This window comes from Meriones unguiculatus, chromosome 7 (genome assembly GCF_030254825.1).
Source record: "Meriones unguiculatus strain TT.TT164.6M chromosome 7, Bangor_MerUng_6.1, whole genome shotgun sequence".
Lineage (NCBI taxonomy): Eukaryota > Metazoa > Chordata > Mammalia > Rodentia > Muridae > Meriones > Meriones unguiculatus.
Genome location: NC_083355.1, coordinates 52,887,380 through 52,897,727, shown reverse-complemented (window position 1 = coordinate 52,897,727; position 10,348 = coordinate 52,887,380). Strand labels below are relative to the sequence as shown.

The window sequence follows — 10,348 nt, the reverse complement described above, 5'->3', positions numbered from 1 at the left end:
ACCTATTATGAAGATCAGTAAGTTAAAAATATCTGCTTCCCTTGAAAGGTGGATCTGTCTAACATAATTGCAGAAGCTGTGGTCTATGGAAACCAGATCTAAAGAATGGCTATATTACTGCTCCAATTTTGTGTTTACAATGCAGTCTTCTAATCTCAGTTTCTATAAAAGAAACTATAAACAGAAGGTGAACTGTGTAAAGTTTGGTGAACAGTTAGGTAGTTTTTGTTGCCCAGGCTCATGAGTCGTTGCCACCCAATCATCAAGTCTGTGGACTGAGATGACACAGGTAAGGATTTAATGAGACACACACTGCTGACAAGCAGAAGGAGCACAAATGCTGAGAATATATTTTATAGTTGACAGATTGCCTAAAATGGTGTCATTACTACTTCCAGACAAAGAGAAATTACTTTTCAGTAATGCTGAAATGAAAAATATTAACAAATGTATACTCACTGAATTTCTCTGAAGCCGTTCAATTTTCCCTGGTTTCTGTCTTACTGTATTTCTTAAATTTGGATTTTCACATATAATCCTAAAAGACACATTTAAAAGTAATTCTCATTTCCAAAACATTTAAATATCACATAATTTCAGAAGAAATATTTGAGGAATTAATTACATAAACTCTCTATATTTTGAAAAACTAATTGTATGGAAACTGTCTTTTTCCTAGTTGCATTTTGTGGAAACCATACAAAATGAATAGGTCTTGTGAACAAATATGCATTTCAATGCTTTTTGTCATTGTGATGCTTGTATCCAGGCATATATGATGTATATATATTTCAACTCAATTCTATCCATCTTCTTAATTATACCTCTCATTTAACTGACAGTAGGGTTTTTCACTACTTTCACAACGTGTACTTATAATTCTATAAACTTCCCTGCTTTCTGTTGTATACTCAGGTTGTCTCCCCTGGTGCTTTAAGCTATCTGTAATTATAGTTGATCACTCATCCTATCAGTTTACAACACAGTCTCTATGTGTGCATGCCATGCTCCTTGTCAACAAAACTAATATGGGAAGTCAACTGTCCCATCTTCCTGTTGCCACAGACAGAACAGCTCTGTCAGACTTTGCTTTCAATGACGGGCTGAAACATCCCTGAATGGAGTCAAAGTACATTTTTCTCTCTCAAGTTGTTCTGTCATATATTTTCATAGCAAAAGAGAAAGTAAATACCTAATAGAAAAAAAATGGACCAGATCATCATTGCACAATAAAACTGACCATGTGATTCTTGGGCTTTTAGCGGAATGTAGAAGAGTTGTAGCATGGACTGGCAATACGCCTGAATAAAACCAGGATGCCAGTAAAATGCAGAAAGTAAAGGCTGTGTTAATGTTGTCAAAGACAGAATAAACCACCAGGAAGCAACAAGAGGTTTTAAGCGCTTTTATTCTTTCAAGGTAACCAGCTATATGCTCTGAAAATGTGAGTGATGCTGAACTACAAAATAATGGATCAATTTATTTGCTGGAGGATTTTTACATGGAGCATAATATTCAGGTAGTTTCATGATTACTAATCACTAAAATAAAAGTCTGCAGCAAAAAGTAAATCATAGCACTGGAAACTGCAGTTTGATGAGAAATAGAATGTAAATGTGGTTAAAGTTTCAGAAAAGCAAGTTGAAGCAAGTGTTAACAATGTAGGAGAGATGCTGTGAACTTTCACTAGGATAACAGAAAAAGTACCTGTGCAGGAAGATCCACTCACCTACTGAAAGTCCTGTCTGTGAGTATTCTAATGAACTGAAAATGACTATGCCTGAAAATACAGAAGCTCCAGCATTGCTTTCTGGAAAAGGGCTACATGGAGAAGTGCTTTTCATATTGATCTGTACTGCAACCAGAAGACCATATATTTCTAGAACCACCAAGAAAACATGGCCTCACCTATGAAGCATTTGGATTTCAAGCATGTAAAATGCTAGAGATACCTCATCTTGAGACTGAAGAACAACAGTCCTGTGAAAACTATGTGTGGCCAGGAAATGCATAACCGATTACATTCCTCACCGTGGTCCTTTGAGCAGGTTATGTATAAAGCTCTGAAAGTGAAGCCGCATTTCCTAGAGAGAATTTCCAGTGTTTTGACAAACCATGGCTATAAGATATTTGCTGAGAAAAGCTGCAGGCACTGAGTGGAACAGTCTAGGGGGCATCCTATCTCATGGCATTGAGATAGGATGGCACTGAGATAAGATGGCATTGAGAGAGCATGGCATTGAGATAGCATGGCCAAGTCAGTCAGTGGCAGGTGGTGCCACCATGTGCCCCATGTGCTGACTATGATGCTATATGGTTCCCACGTTTGTTCTTCTGGGCTCCAGACTTGCTTTGGCTATAATCTTTCCTTGTTATTGTCCATTCCTGCCTTCAAGAATTAGATAGTTATGCTGTCCCTTGTCTATTAGAAGAATTTGTCTTCTTTATAGAGGCTCATAGCTAAAAATTTGGTGAGCTTCAGAATAGACTTTGTACTTGAGTATAATGTTCAAACTATGAAGTCTTTGGAACATGTTTGACAAACAGCACTACAAATCCTGGATGAATTATATATATATATATATATATATCCAGCTGAAGAAAACTGCCCTTTCATATTCTGTTTTTGGAATTTTGAATTTACACACATTTTATTCAGAACAATTTAAATATATTGATCAAATCCTTTATATAAAGTTTCTTTCCTCTAACCAGGTGATTCCGTATTGAAGAATTAAAAATAAATAGTCCAACATGAAGAAAATAATGTTCCTTGCAGGATAATTGTACTATAACTTATTTTTTTAAAGTTATGCTTACTATCTCACAAATATTAAGATTTCTATATAGTCATGAACATTGATTTGGAAGAACACACATTTGTGAAAATGATCATAGTCAGCTTGAATTATTACTTAGGTCATCTCATACTCCATGAACGGAGCAGTTTTCTCCAGTGGGTGTAGTATACACACCCTGTCGCCTCAACACCCAAGAGTGTGAGACCAGAATGTTGTTAATTTAAGCCCTGTCTAGGGTGAGATATGTCAAAAAATAAAACCTAGCCAGGCGTTGTGGTACCTTTAATTCTTAATAAGGTGGATCTCTTTGAGTTCAAGGCCTGCTTGCTCAACAAAGTAAGTTCCACAGTAGCCTGAGCTGCAAAATAGTAAGACCCTTTCTCCAAACACAACTCAATTAATTGATTAATTAAAAAATAAAACCTGCCCTTAGAGGCATTGCAGGTATGACTGCTGTGTCATATTGTGTCAGTAGGTGACAGAGAGAAGAGACTACTGTGTTACATGTGTGTCAGTAGATGGCAGAGAGGAGAGAAGCTATTTTTTTTCTAGTATTATTATTAATGATTACAATTTATATACTTTGTATCCCATCTGTAGCCCCCTACCTCATTTCCTCCCAGCCCACCCTCTCTCCTTCTTCCTCCCCTAAATCCCTCCCCTAGTCCACGGATAGGGTGGTCCTCCTCCCCTACTATCTGACCCTAGCCTATCAGGTCTCATCAGGACTGTCTGGATCCTGTTTCTTTGTGGCCTAGTTAGGCCACCTCACCAGGGGGAGGTCATGAAAGAGGAGGTAACTGAGTTCATGCCAGTGACTGCCCTTGCTCCCCTTACTAGCAAACCTTTAGCCAAACTAACTAAAAGGCAGAAAGACACTATCCAAATCAACAAAATCAGAAATGAAAAGGGGGACATAACAACAGACTCTGAGGAAATGCAAACAATCATTAGGTCTTACTTCGAAAGCCTATAAGGCCACAAAATTTGAAAATCTAAATGAAATAGACAATCTGTGGCTGGGATGGCTGGGGATGTCACAGGCCCTAGTGTGATTCTTTCACTAGAGAAATATAGTGTAACTGTCTTCTAAGCACTTAAGCTAATACTTATAGATTTGTCCATTCTCACTTCTGATCAGGAAAAAATAATGCAGCAGATGGTGGCTTTTACAGAAATAAACTGTCAAAATACAAAGAATATGTGACTGTGGAATGCTGAGCATGAAATAGAACATTTATATTATACCTTGAATGCTCAAGTCTCAGTAAAAATCAAACAAGAGAAAAGAAATGTCATAAGGGTTAGAGGTTGGGGATATTTCTGGATGTTAGAGAGCCATTGCTCTTAAGGACCGGTAGCAGCTGTGGTTGCTGGCACAAGATCTGCCCATGATCAAGCCAGGGAGCCCTGGCAGGGAGTGGGAAGGGGGAACGAGGCTCTGCCTTCTTCTGAGGCATTATTGGCATTTGATGGCTACTGAGGGAGAGTCAGTTTACTTCAGCGATGTGGAACACAGTAGGTTTGGCATGCACCAGTAGATGGCATTCTGGAGAACTAACTAATTGAACCCAGAGTTAAAGAAGGGGGAGGAGGTGGAGGAAGAAGGTGATGTAGAAGAAATAATGAAGTTCAAAGGGAATCTGGGATGAGGAGATGGAGCCAGTGGATATCTAAATACAAAGGACTGCTGCCAAGGGACAGATAATAATAATAGCCCAAATTTGATAAAATTTCTCCCCTGCAAAACTCTTCAAAGGTAAGTAAAATATGACAGAGAATTCTAGATGGTATCATTTAAAATTAACTGGTCAAATATGTCTTTAAAATTGGGATTCCATACCTCAAGTTAAACATTTCTCTCTGCAGTTGAGGATTCACAAACCCTGGATGTAATTGTGTTTCTTTTGATTCTAAAAGCTTCTTTTGTAGTAAACTAAGATGATTTTTAATTTTTTTATTGTTCTCAGAAAGCAGTTCAAATTTATGATTTTGAAGTTCCATTGTTTTTTTATATGAGAGAATTGCATACCAGATTATCAGAATGCTGTTAAGATCTGAAAAAAGATAAACACCTTAGGTGATAAATCAACACATATGAATATGTTGGCTTATGTTCAAAGTCTCTATATCATATTCCACAGGTATGTGCTCAGTCATGGTCACTGATGCTCTATTAACCATAGGTAGAAAATGGAAACAAGCTAAAACTCATTCAACTAATGACTGGAGAGGGTCAACATGGTACCAATACACAGTGAAATTCTATTAAGCTATTAATACAACTGAAGTCATAAAATTTGTGTATAGGTGAAAGGAACGAACAGTACATGCAGTGAGGTAAACTAGACTAGAAGGTTCCACACCGCATGTCCTCTCCTACTGGCATTTCAGGATCTTCAGGCGAGTGCATACAACATGAAGTAACTTCCAGAGGCAGGAAAGCCGAGAGGGTGTGGAGCTACAAGTTCTGAAGAAGGGGACAGTCAGATGTGCGTTCTATGAAAAGGGATATGGGGAAAGGAGGAGATGACTTTAACCAGGGATGGTGAGCAAAGTAACACACAGAAAAATAAGGAGAGATAAATAATTCATATATATGTAGAATAATTCATATATATAATTAATATATAATCAATTATAATTATATAATATATCATTTAATTATAATTATATACTTTAATATAATTATAATAGATAATATATACTTTATATAATTTAATTATAATTATATAATATATTATGCAATTCTATTATATAATATATAATAGTTATTATGTGTTATATATTATAATATTCTAAAAATAATATTATAAAAATGTTATATATTGGAGGGGCAAGATGGTGGCGCCGGGAGGACTCTCATTCTGAGCAGCAGCAGCAGGATCAGGATCAGCACAGTGACCAGTAATCAGAACTCGCGGCCATAAAACACAGTCATTGTGTTTCCCAGGTGAGAGAATACCCCACGGTGGGGGATTCAATCAGCTATACCACCGGGGCATTAGCCATGAGTCATACTGGGCAGACTGCTCAGACCCTGAATAATCATTTAGCCAATGTAGCTCATGCCTTAGTTGTACAAAAAGGAATTAATGCTCAACTAAAAGGAAGCTTGATGGTGTTCAATCAGAGGAGTGACCTCGTGCAGGAGCAAATTGATACCCTATGGCAAATCGCTCAACTTGGCTGTCAATGAAAATATGCTGGACTTTGAGTCACTAGCATATAACACGAGAATTTTTCCTGTGCTGCAAATCTGTCTAAACAATTGTCGAGCTATATTTTAGGTAATTGGACTGGAGAATTCGATACTACGATGGAGCAGCTGAGAGTGGCCATTGTCACAGTAAATTCTACCAGAGTGGACGCAGGACTAGCCACAGGATTATCATCATGGATTGCTGCAGCCATGAATCATCTGAAGAAATGGGCGGGCATGGGAGTGTTAGCAGGCCTTCTGGTGTTGGTCACCTTGGTTTGCCTGTGGTGTATATGCAAGATTAGAGTCTCACAACAGCGTAATGCAGCCATGACCATTCAGGCCTTTACAGCCATTGAAGCAGGACAGTCTTCCCAAGCATGGTTGGCTACCATAAAAAGCTAAAATGTTACGCTCAGGATGCGAGGCTAAGCATTGCACTCAGGGTCAGCCGCTTTCGACCCAGAGAAGAGCATGTCTGATTGCATGAGGGTTGATGCCCCAGGTCCCGCCTCTGAGAAAAAGGTATCTGAATGGTCTGATGCTCTTTGGGTGGATGACACCTAAATGAACATCGGTACAAAGTCCCAATTTATTTCTAATATCAGAGATCAGACCTCTACTCTTGCCTGATGCGTCTAAAACAAAAAGGGGGAACTGTAGAGCTGTGGAATGCTATGCCTTAAAGATGGAGCTGGTTTCCGCCTTCCACCTTCCCGATGGTGAGTGCTCTCTGTCAGGAACAATTCCACATTTGGCTAAGGCTGAGGATCTGGCTTGCTTCCATGTATGTGGACCTATCTGCATTGCCCACGTGGCACGCTGGGGTTGGCTACCCAGAGGCTATTTAAGCTGTGGGCTGGCTTTCCCCAGGGTCCGAGGATTGTTCAAGGTTCCTGAACAAACTGCATTGAAAAAAAAAAAAGATCCCAGAGGAGAAGTGAAAAGAATAAGGAGGAAAAGAAAATAAACAGGTCTAGATGTAGTCATTTTCTAAATACTGGATTTTGCTGGCATAAACATTTTGTGGGCTTTGTCGCTTGATAAAAATTTGAAAAGCATTAATACCACCATTAGTGAACTTGATTTTGAATGTGTATTATTTCTTTTGTGTGAGTGTGTGTGCATATATGAGCATAAGCATGCAAACATGTTCTTGTGTGTGTTTATATTGAACCCCAAAATTTATGTCAGGTTTCTCCATTGATCACACTTCACCTTATTTTTTGAGAAATTGTCTATCACTGAACCTGAAGCTTACTAATTTGTTTCAGTGGATAGGCCAATGAGCCCTCGGATCTTCCTGTCTGGTTCTCCTTAGAACTGAGATTATAGACACATGCTACCACAACAGGTAATTTTTATGTGGATTTTGGAGATTGAAGTTAGAACCCTGTGATTTCCCAAATTGCGTTTTTATAACTGCAACCCAATTTCTATGTTATTGTAATCTCTAATGTCTCAGCGCTATGTCAAAACCAGACTTGTGATTTTGAAACAATCTGAGCAACAAATGATGTGACTGAGAAGACAAATGGCTTCTATCAGGAAAATAAAAGTTAACTTATAAAAAAAAGTTATATATTTATTATAATTTATTATTATATAATATATTAGATATAATATAATAATATTTACATATTAATGATATAATAATGATTGTATATTATTATATAATAAATATTAATTTATAATATAAATTATTGATGTAAATTATTATTGTATAATTTATATTTATAATAATATATTATATATATATGGAGAGAGAGAGACAGAGAGATGTACCACATGTGGTGATAAGGCTTTTCCAACAGCCATAGACTAACAATAACGTAACAAATAGTGCCAGACATGGAAATATCACTTTGAGTTATTGCTCAGGAGAGTGCAAGAGACCCCTAAAACAACATAGGCTGTTAACATTGATGTTCTGTCTCCCAGAGACTGAAGGTTAGAACCCACTGAAGACTCAGAACGATGTGGAGAAAATGAGCTGGAGCTAATCCCAAAGTCTCCTTCCTGAGGACTAGCTCTGATAGTATCTGAACACCTCATGAGAAAAGCAATCAATAGTGCTACCTAGCTGTAAAGCCTGTGGAACGCAGCCTGCAGAGATAACCTCAATGAAGCAGTACAAGCACATTTATCTAGGGAGTAAGACAGCTGTGTGGTAAGACATCAGCCTGCTCAAGAAGATAGAATATATGACTGGAAATATAAACATGGCCAACTTCCCGTTTGGGTACAATGGTTATAGTCCTTTAAAAGAAAAGCTATTATTGCCAATTTCCTGAACCCATATAACCTCATAACCCACTGATAAGTGTAGCTATCACCTCTCATTAAAGAAGCTTATTTGCAGCACATAGTAACTAGCTCCTCAACTGGTGAACATGCAGAGAATAGGTGTCTGTGGAGTACATATTGCCAATTGATATATCTACAATGTAACAACTACCCCTTAGGTTCAAGGAAAATTACAGAAAATGGAGCATAATAGTTGTAAGAGCCAAGTGGCCAGGATGCCTGCTGCTGGATGATGTCTTTTAGACAAGACAGGAAAGCTGCACCCACAAAACCTCAACATTACTGTTGCCTGAACAAGACCTGCATAATGACAACACTAGTTGACATGCCAACATGGACAACGAACACCTAAAGGAAGAACTAAAGGAAATCAATGGCTGCTAAGAGAGGGTGAATTAGTTTTCTCTAGAGATGGGCCCCTTATTAGCCATCAGATATAGACTTGTCAGTTTTGTACATATGAGCATAGAAGCAACACTAAATGGAGTCAGTACGAAGTGTGTGTGTGCAGCGTGTGTGCTTATGTGTTTGTGAATAGTGATAATGAAGAGAAGGTCTGCATTTGAGTGCATGTAGAGGACACCGGTGGCATGTACGGCTTGCAGAAAGGTGGAAAGGGTTAAATGAACTACTACAGTATTCATGCATGAAATTCTCGTAAGAAGTTTTTAATAATAGCTGCACAGTATACCATGCTTTCCAGAATTGAGGGAAGTGGCAGGGGAAACTCCAGTGTCACTCTAGAGCTCAGAAACAATGAAGAGGTGCTCTGGCAAGAGCACAGGGAAGAAGCGAGGTGGAGGAGCAGATTGGCTGTACAGCGCATGCTCACTGAAGCTCAGTGGCCTTGGTGCCGCGCCTGCTGAGACTAGTTCTCGCTCTCCTTTGATGTTAAGCACATTTATGATACGAACAATCCTCCAGTGCACACTTGTCCTATCTGGCGGTGCTAAGACACATGTGAACACATCACTACAGACATACAGAGGCTGCATGCAGTATTCCTACCTTTGCTCTGCCTCCTGAGCTGCTCAGTAAGAGCCAAAGCAGTACTAAAACTGAACATCTCAGAGTCCTCTGAGTTTCTTTCGAATGGTGGGAGTAGTTCATTATGGTCAAGCATGTCATTTTCTTGTTCTTTGACCTATAAAGTGAGTAAAAGAAATTTCAGATATCCTCACATTATTTCTGCCAAACCCTGAATCTAAAGATGTAGTAAATATCCACATTTTTAAATTAAATTTTTATTTTTTATATTAATTACAGTTTATTCACTTTGTAGCCCCCTCTCTCATTCTCTCCAACCCCCCTCCCCCCATCTCCTCCCGTGCCTCTCTCTAAGTCCACTGATAGGGGAGGCCCTCCTCCCCTTCCATCTGACCCTAGCTCATCAGGTCTCATTAGGAGTGGCTGCATTGTCTTCCTCTGTGGCCTGGTAAGGCTGCTTCCCCCTCAGGGGTGGGGTAGTCAAAAAGCCAGCCACTGAGTTCATGTCAGAGGCAGTCCCTGTTCCCCTTACTAGGGAACCCAATTTTAATGTTAGCAAACAAGTAGTTTAGATATGGTTGTGCACACCTTTAATCTCAGCACTCAAGAGAGAGAAAGAAGCAGGTGAGTCTCTATATGTTCCAGGCCAGCCTGGTCTAAACAGTGAATTTCAGCACAGTCAGGGCTTCATAGGAAGACCTTGTATCAACTACAAAATCATGGAAATAAGTTTCATATAAAATAGCTTTACTTTGGCTACTCTTTCTTAATGATTTTTTTAAAAAATATTTTCATACACCTGAAAAACCCTGAATTTTTAATTTTACTTTCATAATATAAGTTTAGATTAATGATGCATTGGTTTGACTTCATTTTATGTTTTAATAATTATATTTTAATTTTTCCCTTACCTTTTCAATGTTCTTTACATTGAAAGTTTTCTTTATCGACCTACAAAAGCATGAAATCTTTTCAGTAAAGTATTAAATATATTAAAAAGAATTCTGATTTTTTTTCTGCTAACTATAAAATGTATTGGCTATTTCAATTA

General features: G+C 38.3%; 1 pseudogene; it reads left to right on the top strand.

Moving 5' to 3' along the window:
* Positions 1 to 3,223: 3,223 nt before the first annotated feature.
* On the top strand, positions 3,224 to 3,308 carry LOC132655676 (small nucleolar RNA SNORA17; annotated as a pseudogene).
* The last annotated feature ends 7,040 nt before the right edge of the window (positions 3,309 to 10,348 follow it).